General features: G+C 42.4%; 2 pseudogenes; both read right to left on the reverse strand.

Moving 5' to 3' along the window:
• The window catches only part of LOC138738981 (succinate--CoA ligase [ADP-forming] subunit beta, mitochondrial-like), a 198,132-nt pseudogene that overhangs the window by 116,658 nt on the left and 63,670 nt on the right, over positions 1 to 17,804 (reverse strand).
• On the reverse strand, positions 14,999 to 15,098 carry LOC138740216 (U6 spliceosomal RNA; annotated as a pseudogene).

Below are 17,804 nucleotides of genomic sequence, written 5' to 3' on the forward strand. Positions count from 1 at the left end.
CGGCGCGGGCTACACACTCTACTGGTCTGGCAAGCCTCAGGCTGAACGACGCCTATCTGGTGTTGGATTCATGGTCAAGAACTCCATTGCCTCCAAACTCGAAAACCTCCTGACAGGCCACTCTGACCGGATCATGTCCATGCGACTCCCCCTTCAAAACAAGCGACGCATCACTCTCATCAGTGTCTATGCTCCAACCCTTCAGGCGGAACCAGCAGAAAAGGACAAGTTCTACACTGATATGCACAACTTTACCCAAAGCAATCCTACAGCCGACAAGGTTGTCATCCTTGGCGACTTCAACGCTCGCGTTGGCAAAGACTCAGAAACCTGGCCAGGAACCCTTGGCAAGCATGGTGTCGGCAAGTGCAATGACAACGGGCGCCTCCTGTTCAAGCTCTGCGCAGAACAGCGGCTTGTCATTACTAACACCCTTTTCCAGCAGAGAGACAGCCTGAAGACTACCTGGATGCATCCCCGATCCAAACACTGGCACCTCCTGGACTACATTCTGGTGCAAGGAAGAGACAAAAGAGATGTGCTCCACACCAGGGTCATGCTCAGCGCGGATCTTTCGCTGCAAGCTCAACCTTCACTTCAAGCAAAAGTTCAAGAAGAGTGGAGCCCCCAGAAAGAGGTTCAATGTTGGAAACTTGCAGTCAGACGAAGTGAGAGGAAACTTCCAGGCAAACCTCCAAGCAAAGCTCGAGGATGCAAACTGTCTCACAGACACGTCTCCTGAAACCCTCTGGGATCAGCTGAAAACGGCCATACTGCAATCCACTGAAGAGGTACTGGGCTTCTCCTCCAGGAAAAACAAGGACTGGTTTGACAAAAACAACCAGGAAATCCAGGAGCTGCTGGCAAAGAAGTGATCTGCCCACCAGGTTCACCTTGCAAAGCCTTCCTGGCCAGAGAAAAAACAAGCCTTCCATCTCGCATGCAGCCATCTTCAGCGCAAACTCTAGGAGATCCAAAATGAGTGGTGGACTAGCCTCACCAAACGAACCCAGCTTATCACTGACATTGGTGACTTCAGGGGTTTTTATGAGACACTAAAGGCTGTGTACGGCCCCTCACCCCAAGTCAAAAGCCCTCTGCGCAGCTCAGACAGCGAAGTCCTCCTCAGCGACAAGATCTCCATCCTCAATCGATGGTCAGAACACTTCCAATCTCTTTTCAGTGCCAACCGCTCAGTCCAAGAATCTGCCCTGCTCCAGCTCCCTCAAAAGCCCTTGGGTCTAGAGCTGGATGAGGTCCCTACCCGGGAAGAGACATATCAGGCAATTGAACAACTGAAAAGTGGCAAAGCAGCAGTTATGGATGGAATCCCCCCCCAGACGTCTGGAAGGCTGGCTGCAAAACTCTGCATACCAAACTGCATGAGTTTTTCATGCTCTGCTGGGACCAAGGAAAGCTGCCTCAGGACCTTTGTGATGCCATCATCATCACCCTGTACAAAAACAAAGGCAAGAAATCAGACTGCTCAAACTATAGGGGAATCACGCTGCTCTCCATTGCAGGCAAAATCTTCGCAAGGATTCTCCTTAACAGACTAATACCTAGTGTCGCTGAAAATGTCCTCCCAGAATCACAGTGTGGCTTTCGCGCAAACACAGGAACTACTGACATGGTCTTTGCCCTCAGACAGCTCCAAGAAAGGTGCAGAGAACAAAACAAAGGACTCTACATCACCTTTGTTGACCTCACCAAAGCCTTCGACACTGTGAGCTGGAAAGGGCTTTGGCAAATACTAGAGTGCCTCGGATGCCCCCCCAAGTTCCTCAACATGGTTATTCAACTGCACGAAAACCAACAAGGTCGGGTCAGATACAGCAATGAGCTCTCCGAACCCTTCTCCATTGACAACGGCGTGAAGCAAGGCTGCGTCCTCGCACCAACCCTCTTTACTATCTTCTTCAGCATGATGCTGAAACAAGCCATGAAAGACCTCAACAATGAAGACTCTGTTTACATCCGGTACCACATGGATGGCAGTCTCTTCAATCTGAGGCGCCTGCAAGCTTACACCAAGACACAAGAGCAACTTGTCCGTGAACTACTCTTTGCAGATGACGCCGCTTTAGTTGCCCATTCAGAGCCAGCTCTCCAGCGCATGACATTCTGTTTTGCAGAAACTGACAAAATGTTTGGCCTGGAAGTCAGCCTGAAGAAAACTCAGGTCCTCCATCAGCCAGCTCCCCACCATGACTACCAGCCCCCCTCACATCTCCATCGGGCACACAGAACTCAAAACGGTCAACCAGTTTACCTACCTCGGCTGCACCATTTCATCTGATGCAAGGATGGACAATGAGATAGAAAACAGACTCGCCAAGTCAAATAGCGCCTTTGGAATACTACACAAAAGAGTCTGGAAAAACAACCACCTCAGCATGTACAGAGCCATTGTCATTCCCACGCTCCTGTTCGGCTCTGAATAATGGGTCCTCTACCGGCATCACCTACGGCTCCTATAACGCTTCCATCAGCGCTGTTTCTGCTCCATCCTCAACATTCATTGGAGTGACTTCATCACCAACATCGAAGTACTCGAGCTGGCAGAGTCCACAAGCATCGAATCCACGCTGCTGAAGACCCACTGCGCTGGGTGGGTCACGTCTCCAGAATGGAGGACCATCGCCTTCCCAAGATCGTGTTATATGGCGAGCTCTCCACTGGCCACCGAGACAGAGGTGCACCAAAGAAGAGGTACAAGGACTGCTTAAAGAAATCTCTTGGTGCCTGCCACATTGACCACCGCCAGTGGGCTGATATTGCCTCCAACTGTGCATCTTGGTGCCTCACAGTTCGGCGGGCAGCAACCTCCTTTGAAGAAGACTGCAGAGCCCACCTCACTGACAAAAGACAAAGGAGGAAAAACCACCCAACCCCAACCAACCTATTTTCCCTTGCAACCGCTGCAACTGTGCCTCCCTGTCCCTCATCGGACTTGTCAGTCACCAACGAGCCTGCAGCAGACGTGGACATACCCCTCCATAAATCTTCGTCCGCGAAGCCAAGGCAAAGAATAGAAGTGAAGGTAAGGAGAGGATCTGCTGTGAGCAGTTCATGAAGAGTGACATACTCCAGCCCCATTTAAAAATGAGCCCTTCTGCAGGCAGAGGCCCACAATGAACATCATGTAAACTCCAACATTTAATTTTACCCTTCTAGTCCTCAATTTACTCTCAACTCTCAAATAACCCCCTGCAGGACACAGCTAATTACCAGCACAAAATTCAGAATCTTCTAAAACACCACCTCCATAGCTACCAATTTCTTACTAACATTTGAGGAAAAGAAAACAACTTTGGTGGCATAGTGAAAGCAAAATTCCTCTATATTAATGAGAACACAGCAAAACTTCACTCAGATTTAGTGCCTTGGGGCTACAAGATAGACTGATCAACAAAACTTTTGCTTTAAAAAAAATCACTATTATTCAGCTGTATATCAAAGGTTTACATTTGTAATACGGATTTAGTCATTAAAAGGCATTTGTGGCTTTAAACTGCAGTTTATAATGACCTCATTGCAAATAATTTGGAACTGAAACTGTTTCTGTTTTAGAGTGCCATGTATGTGAAGCTGCAGTACAATTATCAGTTCAAAAATAACATCAGCTACCTGAATTTAACCTGTTTTCTGTTTATTACCTTCACTGCTTGCTCTTTGTTGGCACCTTTGATTATATCAACAGGCTCCTTCACAATTGCATCAGGATCTTCCGCTGCTACATCTTCTATGTTAACTCCACCCTGAGAACTGCCTATTAATACTGGCCCCTGAAAAAGAGAGAAGAAAATTATTTGTGGAAAATCCTTCCTCAATCCCTTTCTCTCAAGATTCACTGTTGGCAAACATACATTAGGGCTTTGAATTTGGTGTCATCCAAAAACACATTGGACCTTCTCAGAGAATATACAGACATTCTGATATTCAAGTCACATAATGCTGAACATTAGCACCAGCGACTGTTTCATTATTGAGTATGCCTTGTGACAGAGTATATAGATATGTTTTTGGGAGATAAGTTGGGAAAGGTTTGTTAGAGTAGGTTACATCCAAACACTTTAAAACAGATCTTATATGAAATACTGGAGCTCTGCTAATGCTAGACATATCAGCTCCACAGCTTTTGCAAGAGCTTTGGAGAGTGTTCAAGAGACTTCGCTAATGGATTGTTATTTACAAAAGGCAACAGATGAAAGATCTTGTTGGAGCCATAGATTGTCTGGAAGAGAACTTGTTGTTCTAAGAGGGTCATGTGGTTTTGCAAGCAGAGAGAGTCAAATAGGCTTTCTCTCAGAGAGAGAGAGAGAGAGAGAGAGAGAGAGAGAGAGAGAGAGAGAGAGAGAGAGAGATCACTTGTACAGTGTTACAGCAGCTGGGACTGGAACAGAACAAGTGGGCAAGCTTGTGGAAAGTCCCATTTGGAAGACAGCCTGGTTAATGCCCTTGTAGTTCATGCAAGAGGAGTGGACTGGCTATCTAATGTTTCACTTGGAATAAGAGAAACAAAAAGGCACTCTGTGGTGACCTGAAAGAAAGAGGTTATCATCTGGAGAAGCCTGAAGGGGGAAAATTTCATCAGCAAGACACTTAAGTGGCTCATTAAAAACGAATCAGTTGTAGATGTCCTGGAACAACAAAACTCTCTCTGAAAACCGACAAGAACCTTCCTGAGTGGTAACCATTTACTTTTGAAGCACTAAAGCCTAGTGAACTTTATAAATCTTAAATTCTGTGCACAGAATAAGAATTGCCTCAAACCAGTGAACTTGAAGGAATGAGAAGTGAGATTGGACTGTGAACCAAAGAACTTTTCTGAACTTACGCACACATTACACACATGTGCACTTAGAAGGGGGTTTAGTTAAATTAGTTAAGTTAAAGTGTGATTCTGTTTTCATGTTTAAAGATAATTAATAGCAACTTTTGTTTCAGTAATCATCTGTCTCGGTGAATATCTATTCCTGCTGGGTTTATGGGTCCTCTGGGCTCATAGCCTCATTATTTTACTTTCAAATTCTGCAATGAATATAGTGCATTGAGGTCATTACTAGAGGGATGATCAACAGACAAGGGTTTAAACCCCACCATTTAAATGTTGTTGCCTAATTAAATTATAGAAGTCAGTGCGATGACAGAGACAACAAGAACTCAAATTGGGTTGTCAGGGAAAATAACCTGCATCTCTACCCACATGTGCAAGACCCACACAGCAACGTGCTTGATTCTCAACTATCTTCTGTTAAGGTCAAGCAAGCTATTCAAGTCAAGGGCAATTAGGGATGTACATGATCTAGATGATGGGGTGGTGAATTGGATTAGTAAATATGCAGACGATACTAAGATAGGTGGAATAGTGGATAATGAAGAAGGTTTTCAAGGATTGCAGAGGGATTTGGGCTGCTTAGAAAAGTGGGCTGAAAAATGGCAGATGGAATTTAATGCTGATAAGTGTGAGGTGCTTCATTTTGGTAAGAAGAATCAGAATAGGACATATGTGGTAAATGGGAGAGCATTGAGGAATACAGAAGAGCAGAAAGATTTAGGAGTGACGGTACATCGTTCCCTGAAGGTAGAAACTCACGTGAATAGGGTGGTGAAGAAGGCTTTTAGTATGCTGGCCTTTATCAATCATTGCATGGAATATAGGAGTTGGGAGGTGATGTTGAGATTGTATAAGACGTTGGTGCGGCCTAATTTGGAGTTCTGTGTGCAGTTCTGGTCGCCTAATTATAGGAAGGATATAAACAGAGTGGAGAGAGTGCAGAGAAGGTTTACCAGAATGTTGCCTGGGTTTAAGCATCTGGAGTATGGGGAGAGATTGGACAGATTGGGTCTTTATTCTTTGGAGCGTAGAAGGTTGAGAGGGGATTTGATAGAAGTATTTAAGATTATGAAAGGGATAGACAGAATGGATGTGGATAGACTATTTCCGTTAAGAGGAGGAAAGTTTAAAACAAGAGGACATGAGTTAAGAATTAAGGGGCAGAGGTTTAGAGGTAACATGAGGGGGAACTTCTTTACTCAGAGAGTGGTAGCTGTGTGGAATGATCTTCCGGGAGAAATAGTGGCGGCGGAGTCAATTGTATTATTTAAGAAAAGGTTGGACAGGTATATGGATGAGAAGAAGATGGAGGGTTATGGGCATTGTGCAGGGAGGTGGGATTAGAAAGGGGTGTTTGGTTTGGTGCGGACTAGAAGGGCCTAATGGCCTGTTTCCGTGCTGTAATTGTTATGTTATGTTATGTTATGTTATAAAATCCTGCAAAAGAGTAATAAAAATCCTTGGGGTCAAAATCCATACATCCCTCAAGGCCACTGAACAGGTAGGTTAAGAAGGCCAATGGTATGTCGGGCTTCATTAATATGGAGATTGAGTTCAAAGAATAGAAAGGTCATGTTCACAAACAAGTCATGAAATTCAGTGTTTTGCTGCAGCATCATATATATGATCTTCTGTCTATCCACTCCATAGGATGATGTTGGTTCCTTTCAACCAGTTTGTGGGAATTGATGAGGATACCCCACTCCTCAGAAAGGAACAGCGTGTGTGTGTGAATAGATTTTTACGTAAGTAGGGATTTGCACAAGTCCAGTCCCACCCTCTCGACATCCCCTCCTAGATCTAGCAGCATGGTGAGGTCCACGATGGCTGGGGAAAGTTCTGTTGCAGTGAATGGCCAGACCAAGCCATTATGCAAGGGATGCACTTTCCAGGCTTCATACACACGTTTGCTAGATGGCCGTTGACTCTACGAGAGGGTTCGTCTGCCCTTTAACAAGTCTTGTTTTTCATCCTGCAGAGTTTCTAGCCACCCCCTGCTCCAGGTGGGGGAGCCAGTTTAGTCCTCAACCATGCGACCATATTATAACCATCTTATGACATTATTATTGCTACAGAGTTCTGTGTTGTGTATTGGTCTATGTGTTATGTGGTTTTATGTTAAAATGTGACAGTTTGTCTGAGAGAGCCAAGGTGAAGGTGGACTGCTGAGAGAATGGGAAACGGACTGAGCATGTGCAGATATGATCTAAAAATTTCTGGACTTGGACGATGAATCTGCTGTGGAGTGGAAGGAGGCCCAGAGCATGGGTCATGGTCTGGAGGACAGTTTAGAATGTTGGGATTTCAAAAAGGATGAACATTCCGAAGGCAGTCAGAAGGATCCGGACCAAGCCAGTGGTTCCTCTCTCTGCCAGCAACACAAGACAACTTCGAATTTTGTGCTCTCTCTCTCTCTCTCTCAAAGGTCTTTTAGTTTCAGTTTACCAAACAAACGGAATTTTGTTTATGATCTTTGCTTCAGTTGAGATTGAAGTTTTGTGAGTCTTGTGTGTTTTGTGTCTAAGTTTTTCTGTGGGCTGGTTGGAAATATAACTTAGACTTTAATTACATATGTTATATTGAGGCTGGGGAATTTATTAGTTTTACACTGTTATAGAAATTTGCATAGTAACCAGTAGGCATTGTTATAAAAGGGGGGATTTTGAATGAAAGTTTGAAGGTGAATTTTTGTTAATAAAGTAATTGTTCATGTTTACCCCTGTGTGGTATGCCTTCTTTGTGGTTGCTGGTTTGATCTTGTAACACGATATATATTAAAAAAAGATAACAACAATAATAGTGCACGAAAAGTAGTGCACGAAAAGTAAGGGAGTGTCTTTGGTTCAATGATCATTCAGGAATCTGATGGCAGTGGGGAAGAAGCTGCCTTTGTGCCAATGAGTGCTCTTCTTTAAACTCCTATACCTTTTTCATGACGGTAGCAGAGTGAAGAGGGCATGGCCTGGGTGTTGAGAGTCTTTGAGGATAGAGGCTGATTTTGTTAAGCCACTACCTCATGTAGATGTCCTCTAAGGAGTGGCCTGGTACCTGTGATATCACAGGCCAAGTTAACAACCTTCTGGAATTTATTCTTATCCTGAGAGTTGGCACCTCCATACCAGGCAGTGATGCAACCAGCCAGAATGCTCTCCAGGGTATACCTATAGAAGTTTAAAAGAGTCTTCAGTGACATACTGAATCTCCTCAGACACCTCACAAAGTGAGGTGAGCCTTCTTTGTGATTGCATCAACGTGGAGGCTCCAGGACAAGTACTCGGAGATGTTGATACCCAGGAATTTGAAGTTCTTGACCTTCTTCACTACTGAACCCTCAATGAGGCCTGAATCATGTTCCCCAGACATTTGAAGTTGGTGGGAACCTCTGACTGAAGCAATGAGAGGTTGAAAATGTTTGTGAACATTCTGGCTAATTGGTGGTGCAAATTTTCAATACTCTGCCAGGTAAGCCGTTAGGGCCTGATGCTTTCCAAGGTTTCACCCTATTGAATGATGTTCTGACATTGCTCTCAGAGACAGATATCAAAGAGACCTCAGCCTTTTTCAGGGATTCTAGTAGGCATTGTCTGGTTCTTCTTCTGAAAGTGAGCATCGGGTAGTGAAATATCTTGTTCACCCTTACTTTGTAGGTTGTAATGGGCTGCACTCCCTGCCATGCATCTGTCTCTGTCTCTAGCTTCCTCTGGAATTGCCACTTAGATTCAGAGATAACCTTCCACGGGTCGTACCTGGACTACATGCAAAGATCCCGATCCCCGGCCTCAGACACCCTTGTTCTCACTCTCAGAAGGTTGCGGATTCTCTGATTCATCCAGGGCTTCTGGTTGGGGAACACCTGATATGTGCGTGGGCACACACTCATCCACACAGGTCATGATGAAGTCAGTGAGACCTGTTGCGTATTCATTCAAGTACAAACAAGAGTATTGTGTTGTGTTCAGTTCTGGTCACCTCATTACAGGAAAGATATGGAAGCTATGGAGAGGGTATAGAGGAGATTTACCAGGATGTTGCCTGGAGTGGGAAATATGCCTTATGAGGCAAGTTTACCAGACCTGAGACTTTTCTCTTTGAAGCGTAGAGGATAAGAGGAGACTATGGGAGGTATAGAAAAGGTGGACAGCCAGCACCTGTTTCCCAGGGCACGATCAGCAAACACCAGTGGACATCTGTATAAAGTGGAGGAAGGAAAGTTTAGGGGAGTCATTAGGGTGTTTTTTTTTGTGTTTTTTTACGCAGAGAGTGGTGGGTGCCTGAAATTCCTTGCCAGGGATGGTGGTGGAAACATTAGGGGCATTTAAGAGACACCTATTCAGGGACATGGATGGTGGAAAAATAGAGGGTTACGGGATAGGGAGGGTTTAGTACTTTTTTAAAGGAATATATTGTATGGGTCAGCGCAATATCAAGGGCCAAAGGACTTGTAATGTGCTGTAGTTCTATGATTCCAACCCAAATAAAACACTAAATGCTGGAATACTTGGCTGAATGGTATATTAACAACAACCTCTCAGTCATTGTTGCTAAGACCAAGGAGCTGATTGTAGAGTTTAGGAAAGATATTTAGGGAGGAAATGTTCGTGCAGCAGTTGGCGCAATGCTATTACAGCACCTGCAACCGGGGTTCGAATCTGGCATTGTCTGTTTGTATGTTGTCCCCATGTCTGCCTGGGTGTTCTCTGGGTACTCTGGTTTCCTCCCACCGTTCAAAACATACCGGGGTTGTAGATCAATTAGGTGTAATTGGGTGGCATAGGCTCAAGGCCAAAAGGGCCTGTTATTGTGCTGTATGTCAAAATTAAATTAAAACCATAGGTGCACGATCCAGTAATCATTGGGGAAATATGAAATGCATAAAGCAAATTTAAATTTTCTATCTTGGAAGACCTTTCCTGGACCTATCATGCAAATATCATTACAAAGAAAGCACATCATTGCCTCTACTTCCTCTGGAGTATGTCATTGGAAATCTTGACAAATTTCTACAGTAAAGTGTTCTGACCAGTGGCATGATGGCCTAGCATGAAGGCACCAATACCTCTGAGCAGAAGGCCCTGCAACAGGTAGTGGACACAGCCCAGGACATCACAGGCAAAACTCTCTCCTCCATTGAGAACGCCCACGTGGAATACACACTACCATCAGTATGTGTGCCACAGGATTCATACCATCAGGTTCAGGAACAATTACTACCTCTCCACCATCAGACTCCTAAACAACAGGCTCAAATAGAAACTCGTTTTTAGGACACTTCCTTGCCACATGTTTACCTTTCTCTTTTTTGTATGAACATCTCCTCCCCCACCAACTCCCCCCCCCCCACCACCTACGAGTACAGTAGGTGAAAGAATCTCAGGGCTGTATGTACTCTGTCAGTAAATTTAAACTTTAAATGGCTAGCAGCATTTGTAGAGAAAAAGTTCAAATTCCAAAATGCAGGTTATCATCCAAAAATATTAACCCCTGTCAACGGATCCTGCCAGACCTGCTGAGGATTTCAGACATTTCATGTTTCACTTTGGAATTCCAACTTCTGCAGTATTTTGCTTCTGGATTATTCCATCCCTTGTTGATCCAACCCTAGTTTCCTCAAGCTCCCCATCCACTTCTCATCCTTCTCCTATCAGAGCTACCCTCTCCTGCTTTCACTTTAGTCTTTTTCTCTTCTACCCTCCCAACTATATCCATTTATGACCACTATTCCAAGGGTGAGGAGGAGATGCCTGATCAACTGGGTTACTTGTTTTAGCCTGACGGACATAAGCACACCCACTTAATGGATCACTTGAGGGGGAAGTGAAGCGCTAACCATGTTGGCATGTGGATGAATGCACAAACTTGAGACTGCTAAACGACTGATGAACTGCTCCATGACTCTCCATGACTCAACAATTAATTTAATAATCATTTTAATATCTACATATACGTGCTGTGCACAAATATAGCTTGCAGTGTTTTGCACCAAGGACTGGAGTATGCTGTTTTGTTGGATTGTACAAGTACAATTGGATGATAAATAAACGAACAAACTACAGCAGGTGCCCTTCCTGAAAGAAGCGAGTGTCAAATTTTTAACCACAGCTGTATACTTTCATTGTTATTTTTAATGGGTACTTGCTTTCTTTCCATATTCAGAATCAAATTCTTCAACTATGATGAGTGCAAGGAGCTTGAAGTCATATCCTCTGGAATAGTAGTCCAGTAATATACCGTAAATATTCATGTATAATGCGTTTCATGTATAATGTGAACCCCCCCCCCCATTTTTGAAGGGGAAAAGGGGGAAAATTTTACCCCCGTGCATAATACAACCCCCCTTCCCCTTGCCCGCCCAAGTCGTGCTGTTGTCTCTCATGACACCCCTCCCCTCACCCACCTGAGTTGTGCTGCCGTCTCTCACGATCCCCCTCCCTTCACCTGCCCGAGTCACGCTGACATCTCTCCGCCCGCTCGGCCGCCAAATTCGCGATGTTGTCTTTCACGACCCGCCCTCCCCTCATCTGTCTGAGTCGCGCTGGCATTTCTCATGATTCCTCCTCCCCTCATCCGCCCGATTCGCGCTGGCCTCTCTCTGGCCCGAGTAGCGAGATGCAGAAACTTTAAAAAATTTTTTACTCCCGTGTATAATGCAACACCCCCCCTATTTTAGAGGGGAATTTTTTTCACATTATACTTAAATATTTACGGTAACCACTACTCCCCAAACAAATTCATTACCGTATATTTTGGCATACAAGTTTAGTCATACACCAGTCAACTTATACGCCAAAAATATACAGTATATCAGGATGACACAGATTATTTGTATAATTAGAAGCTGTTTTACAATAAAATTTCAACTATTTATGAAATTAATGGTTGTACCAAGTTACTGGAATGGCATTTGCGACAATAAAGGCATAATCCCTTAAAGGGCGTCAGGGTTGGCATAGCAGTTAGAGCAATACCTTTACAGCACCAGCAAGTGAGACCGGGATTCACATCCCATGCTGTCTGTAAGAAGTTTGTACATTCTCCCCATGTCTGTGGGGGTTTTCTCTGAGGTCTCTGGTTTCCTCCCACCATTCCAAATGGATTCAAGGGTGTAGGTTAATGAGGTGTAAATTGGGAGGCATGGTCTCGTGGTCGAAATGGCCTGTAATCGTGCTGAATGTCCGAATTTTTTAATAAGATTAAAAAGTACTGAAGTTAAACAAGATGCTGGGATCCAATGCAATAAACAAAGGTGCTGGATAAACTTAGCAGGCCACGCAGCATCCATATCCAGTGCACGCGACCCAAAACATTGGTTTCCTTTACTTCCTATGATTCTGTGTGGTCTGCTGAGTTTCTCCAGCACCTTTGTGTATTGCACTTGACCCTAGCAACATTGACCTCCTCCCAGAGTCTCTCTTACCCTATCTCTCTGGCTCCTCTCCTCTAGCTCCCCATACCCTTCTCTTCCTTCTAACAGAGTTACCCTATCCCAATGTCACTTCTCAGACTTTTTCTCTTCCACCTGTATCCACATGACCACTTACCAGTCAGCCTGTGCTCCCCCACCCCCCCACCCAATCTTTTTCAAATAACTTAAATTTTATATTCAACAAGTAAAAAAGTTCAGGAATAACCCGCTTACAGAGATGACACAAGGTGGGTTTCTCAGTTTATAAAAAAGAAAATAACATGTATTATACACATAATAATACAGTACTCTCTACTTTCTACAGGCAAGCCAATTTTGAATCCACACAGCCAAAGTTCCATGGATCCCATGCCTCCTGAATTCTGAACGAGTCTCCCATGGGGGAACCTTGTCAAATGCCTTACTAAAATCCATATACAACACATCTACCACCCTACCTTCATCAATTTATTTATGTTGTTAACTCTTCAAAACATTCAATTAGGTTTGTGAGGCACGATCTTCCTCTCACAAAGCCATGATGACTATCCCTGAGAAGACTAATAGCTCATAAATCCTGTCCTGAAGAATCCTCTCTGATAGTTTGCTCAACACTGATGGAAGACGCGCTGATTTATAATTCCCTGGATTCTATCTATTACCTTTTTTGAACAATGATACCACATTGCTATTCTCCAATCCTCAGGCAACTTCCCTGTGGCCAAGGAGGACACAAAGATCATTGCCATCACCCCAGCAATCGCTTCCCTCCCTTCACATTGCAACCTGGCATCTACTTTCATCTTTTTTTCAGTCAAGGGGATTTATCAATTCAAATGTTCCTTAAAAGTTTCATTTATTTCTTGAGGTTTAAATTTCACCATTATTATCTGTGGTATTGCATTGATTGTTCTAGAAGTCTGTTCTGCTTTTAATTGCCAAGCTAAAACTTTGAGATTGTTCTCCTATTTCATAATATTTATGTTTAGACCATAATATAATTTTCTCTGTTTTATATGTTAGCATTGTATTATAGTGTAATTTCTTATTAGTTAAACCTCTATATTTATTCTCTGAAGGTAATTTTTGATTTTCTTTTTCTGACACTTGATATTTCTTTTTCTAATTTATTTATATCTTTCATATATTCCTTTTTAAATTTTGAAGTACAACATAATTTGTCCTCATAAATAAGCTTTTAACGCATCCAAATAATAAATTTATCTTCTGTTGAATGTAAATTTGTAACACAGAACAATTCTATATGTTGTCTTATAAAAGTAAGGATTCTAGTTCATTCGGTGGACTCTACGAAATGATGTTACCGAAACTTTCATCTGGTCAGACTTCCTTTATTCTGCAGAATTGTGAGTTAACTGCATAAAGCCTCACAAAGATGCTCTCTCTATAAAGGCTGGCAGAGACTGACCGCGTGTTCTAATAGTTTGTTCTTTTGTTCAGTTTATACATGGGTGGAGTTACATTTAGCCCAATCAAAAGCTTACACAATACATTCCTACCCTATGCAGTTTCTACTAAGTACAAATTCCATTGCTACACAAGATTGACAGCCTCTTATCAGACCTGCTCATTGATTGGTTCAGAATAAATTCATCTAGTTAATCGTCATGCTAATTGGTCCCTTTAAATTGACATGGCCGCTTTACTAGAATGCTGAAAAACTAGCTACTCTATCATTAGCTGTTAACCCTTTCAAAAGAACAAAAATGTTTCCTTTTCAATAATAAAGAATTCAATCTCCATCTATATACTGAATGTTGTTGTTCAGCAAATTCCACTTCAATCAACAATGGTGAATGATCAGATATTATTCTTGTTTTATACTTAATATGCCAAGCTCTTGATTGATTTTGAGCTGAGAGCAAAACAAAAATTCTGGAATATGTATCAAAATGATTAGAATAAAAATAATCTCTATCTTTGGATGTATCCTTCTCCATATATCAATTAAGTTTAAATCCTTCATTAAATATAACAATGTTTTAGCTGCTTTAGATTTAATAATTGTTCTCGATGATCTATCCAATAAAGGTTTAAACAAAAATTAAAATCTCCCCCGTGATAGTACAGATTCTATCACCAATGTGTATATATACATCTGTACAGATGGTAGTGTGGGATGACTGTGATTGGCTGAGTGTGTAGCCACACCTACTGGCAGGTCTTAAAGGATTCCTCCTAGCCAGACCAGGTCATTCTGGACTGGTCGACCTACTTGTGTTAATAAAAGCCTTGGTTTGGATCAACAAGTCTTTGGTTCTTTCTACACACACTATACCCCCTAAAATATTTTCATGAACATCAGTTAAATTCAAAAAAGTATCTTGTATAAATTTCTTATCATCTATATTTGGTGCATATATATTTAAAATAGTCAATTCCTTTGAAAATATTAGCTGGTATGTTATGTTGAAGTTGATTAAGATATTCGTAAGGCCAAATTTGGAATATTGGGTGCAATTTTGGCCACCTAACTACAGGAAGGATATTAATAAGATTGAAAGAGTGTAAATAAGATTTACTAGGATGAAGCTATTATGGGGCTGAAAAACAAGAATAAAACAGCTAGAGACATTGCCCATACCTTAGGATGACCAAAATCAACAGTTTGGAACATCACTAAGCAGAAAAAGTGTTATTGGTGAATAAAGGGACTGATATTCCAAGGAAGACCTCCACGGCTGGTTCAAGAAAAATTCTAATTATAATGAAGAAAAATCCCCAAAGGTATATCCAACAGATCAGAAACACTCTTCTGGAGGCAGGTTTGGGTATGTCATGCTAATCTTCTCTGTACCGTTCCAATTTTAGTATATGTGCTGCCGAAGCGAGCACATTGTGGGTATTTCAATGATTACTGTTTGCACAAGATTTCATAAACAGAAATACAGAGGCTACACTGCAAGATGCAAACCACTAGTTAGCTACAGAAAGTTAGCCACAGAAAGTGGCCTGATGAGTTTGCCAAGAAATATTTAAAAGACCCTGCAGATTTAAGGAAAAAGGTCTTATATGTGGACAGATGAGACCAAGATTCACCTGTATCAGAGTGATGGCAAGACCAAAGAGTGGAGACATAAAGGAACTGCCCATGATCCAAATCAGAAACACGATAGGGTACAGATGATGAATGTAGTAAAAACATCAAAATGCTGGAGGAACTCAGCTAATTTATTCAGCACTTAGGACCTTTTTGATAAAAGTATATTGTAGACATTTCGGGCCTAAGGCCTTCTTCAAGGGGGGGGAGGTGGGGAGGTGGGGGGGGATCAGAAAAGGCAGAAGCAGGATATATCAGAAAGTCCCAGAATTCAAACAATGGGGGAGGAATCCAGATCAACAAAAGGTGTTAATTGGATATGATAAGGGACTAGGTAGAATTTATTATGTCTGTGAGAAATGAGACAGGCAATGGAAAGCAAGGGGTGGGAGGGGGGGGGGAATTTTAAAGAAAGCCAGAGAAATCAATACTAATCCCATCTGGTTGGAGGATGCCCAGTTGAAAGATGAGGTGTTGTTCCTCCAATTTACGGGTGGTCTCAGTCTGGCAGTGCATGAATCCAAGGAAAGACATGTCGGCAAGGGAATGAGATGGAGAAATGAAATAGGTAATCACTGGGAGATCCACGTTATTGTGGTGAACAGAGCTGAGGTGCTCAACAAAGTGATCTCCCAATCTGTGTCTAGTCTCTCTAATGTAGAGGAGACCACAGCGGGAGCACTGGATATAGTAGATGACCCCTGAAGGTTCACCAGTGAAATGTTGCTTCACTTGGAAGGACTGTTTTGGGCCCCGAATGGTGGTGAGGGAGGTGAAGTGGGCAGAAGTGGAGCATCTCCTGCAGTCACAGGGGTAGGTCCTAAGGGGATGTTTGGTGGGGAGGGAGGAGTGGACAATGGAGTCACAAGGGAAGCAGTCATTCTGGAGGTATAAATGGCAGAGAAGGATGTGTTGGATGCAGTGGCTGGTGAGGACAAGAGGAATCCAAAGCATACCACCGTTGTCATATTTTGCATCTTGCAAGGACTTCTACTTGTGCACTTTATTCGTTTTTATTCTCTCTGTATTGCACAGTTGGTTTGTTTACACTTGTTATCAGTTTACAGTATTTTATTGTTTACATATTTATGCTGTGTGCAGTTTTTTTTTGCACTACCAATAAGTGGTAATTCTGTCTGGCCCACAGAACAGGAATTTCAGAGTTGTATGTGATATCATCTATGTACTCTGACAATAAATAAATATATCAACATCTGCCTCCTGAAGAGTATTTCTGATCTGTTGGACATATGTTTGGGGATTTTTCTTCATTATGATGAGAATTCTTTTGTTACCAGCAGTGGAGATCTTCCTTGGAATACCAGTCCCTTTGCGATTACTGAGCTAACCAGTTCACTCTTTCTTCTTAATGATGTTCCAACTGTTGATTTTGGTCATCCTAAGGTTTGGGCGATGTCTTTTACTGTTTTATTCTTGTTTTTCAGTCTCATAATGGCTTCTTTGACTTTCATTGGCACAACTCTGGTCCTCATGTTGAAAAATGGCAACTACAGTCTCCAAAGGTGATCAAAGCTTACAAGCAAACCTAGCTCTCTTATAACTGCATCAATGAAGCAATTAAACATACCCGAGTACTCACAAACACCTATGAGGCCAAATGTCCCAAACAATATGGTTATATGAAATGAGCATATTATGTATAAAAAGTGCAGCAATATCTACATGGTCAAAATATACAGAAATAACCTTGAATAAACTCTGGAATGTGCACTTTAATTACATGGGAATTGTTTGATAACAAATTTAAAACTGTGGAGCACAGGGGCAAATAATGGAAACAAGTGTCTTTGTCCGCAACATTATGGAAGGCAGTGTACGTCATTACCCTTGATGCACAATTGGGTATGGAATCCCAAAACTTTGTTCAGTCTCCTACGCTTAACTGTGACATCTGCATGCAGAAAAACAAATAAAGCGAAAATTTGGACTTTGCTGATTGCAACAGGTATTACAGCAGCATAAAAAGGAAATGAACAATCTAACAATTAACAATCTGAGGAATCAAGAACAGTGCTGAATATTATGCAATCATCAGCAAACATTCCCATTTCCGACCTTCTGTCTGAATGAAGTTTGTTGATAAAGCAGGTGGTTAGGCCTAGAACACTACCATGAGGACCTCCTGCAGAGATGCTCTGTGACTGAGAGGATTGACCTCCAGCTGCCTCAACCATTTTCCTTTGTATGATTTCAGACAGCAGAGGATTTTCCCTGGATTTACATCAAATCCAATCTATCTGGGGTTCCTCTCACTTCATCTTTTTTACACAAGAGTTCAGCTCTTTTTTCCACATTTATGATAATAATACATTCTGTGTCCATACAACAAACCAGATAACATTAAGACGCAAGATGATAAGTATCAAGTAACCTTTGTATTACTCAACTACTAAACACTAAACCACTTCCCCTTAATTCGATGGTATTACCCTTTCAGAGATCTCCATTATCAATATCGTGTGAGTGGTGGACATAAGTGA

The sequence above is a fragment of the Narcine bancroftii genome, chromosome 7 (assembly GCF_036971445.1).
Source record: "Narcine bancroftii isolate sNarBan1 chromosome 7, sNarBan1.hap1, whole genome shotgun sequence".
Lineage (NCBI taxonomy): Eukaryota > Metazoa > Chordata > Chondrichthyes > Torpediniformes > Narcinidae > Narcine > Narcine bancroftii.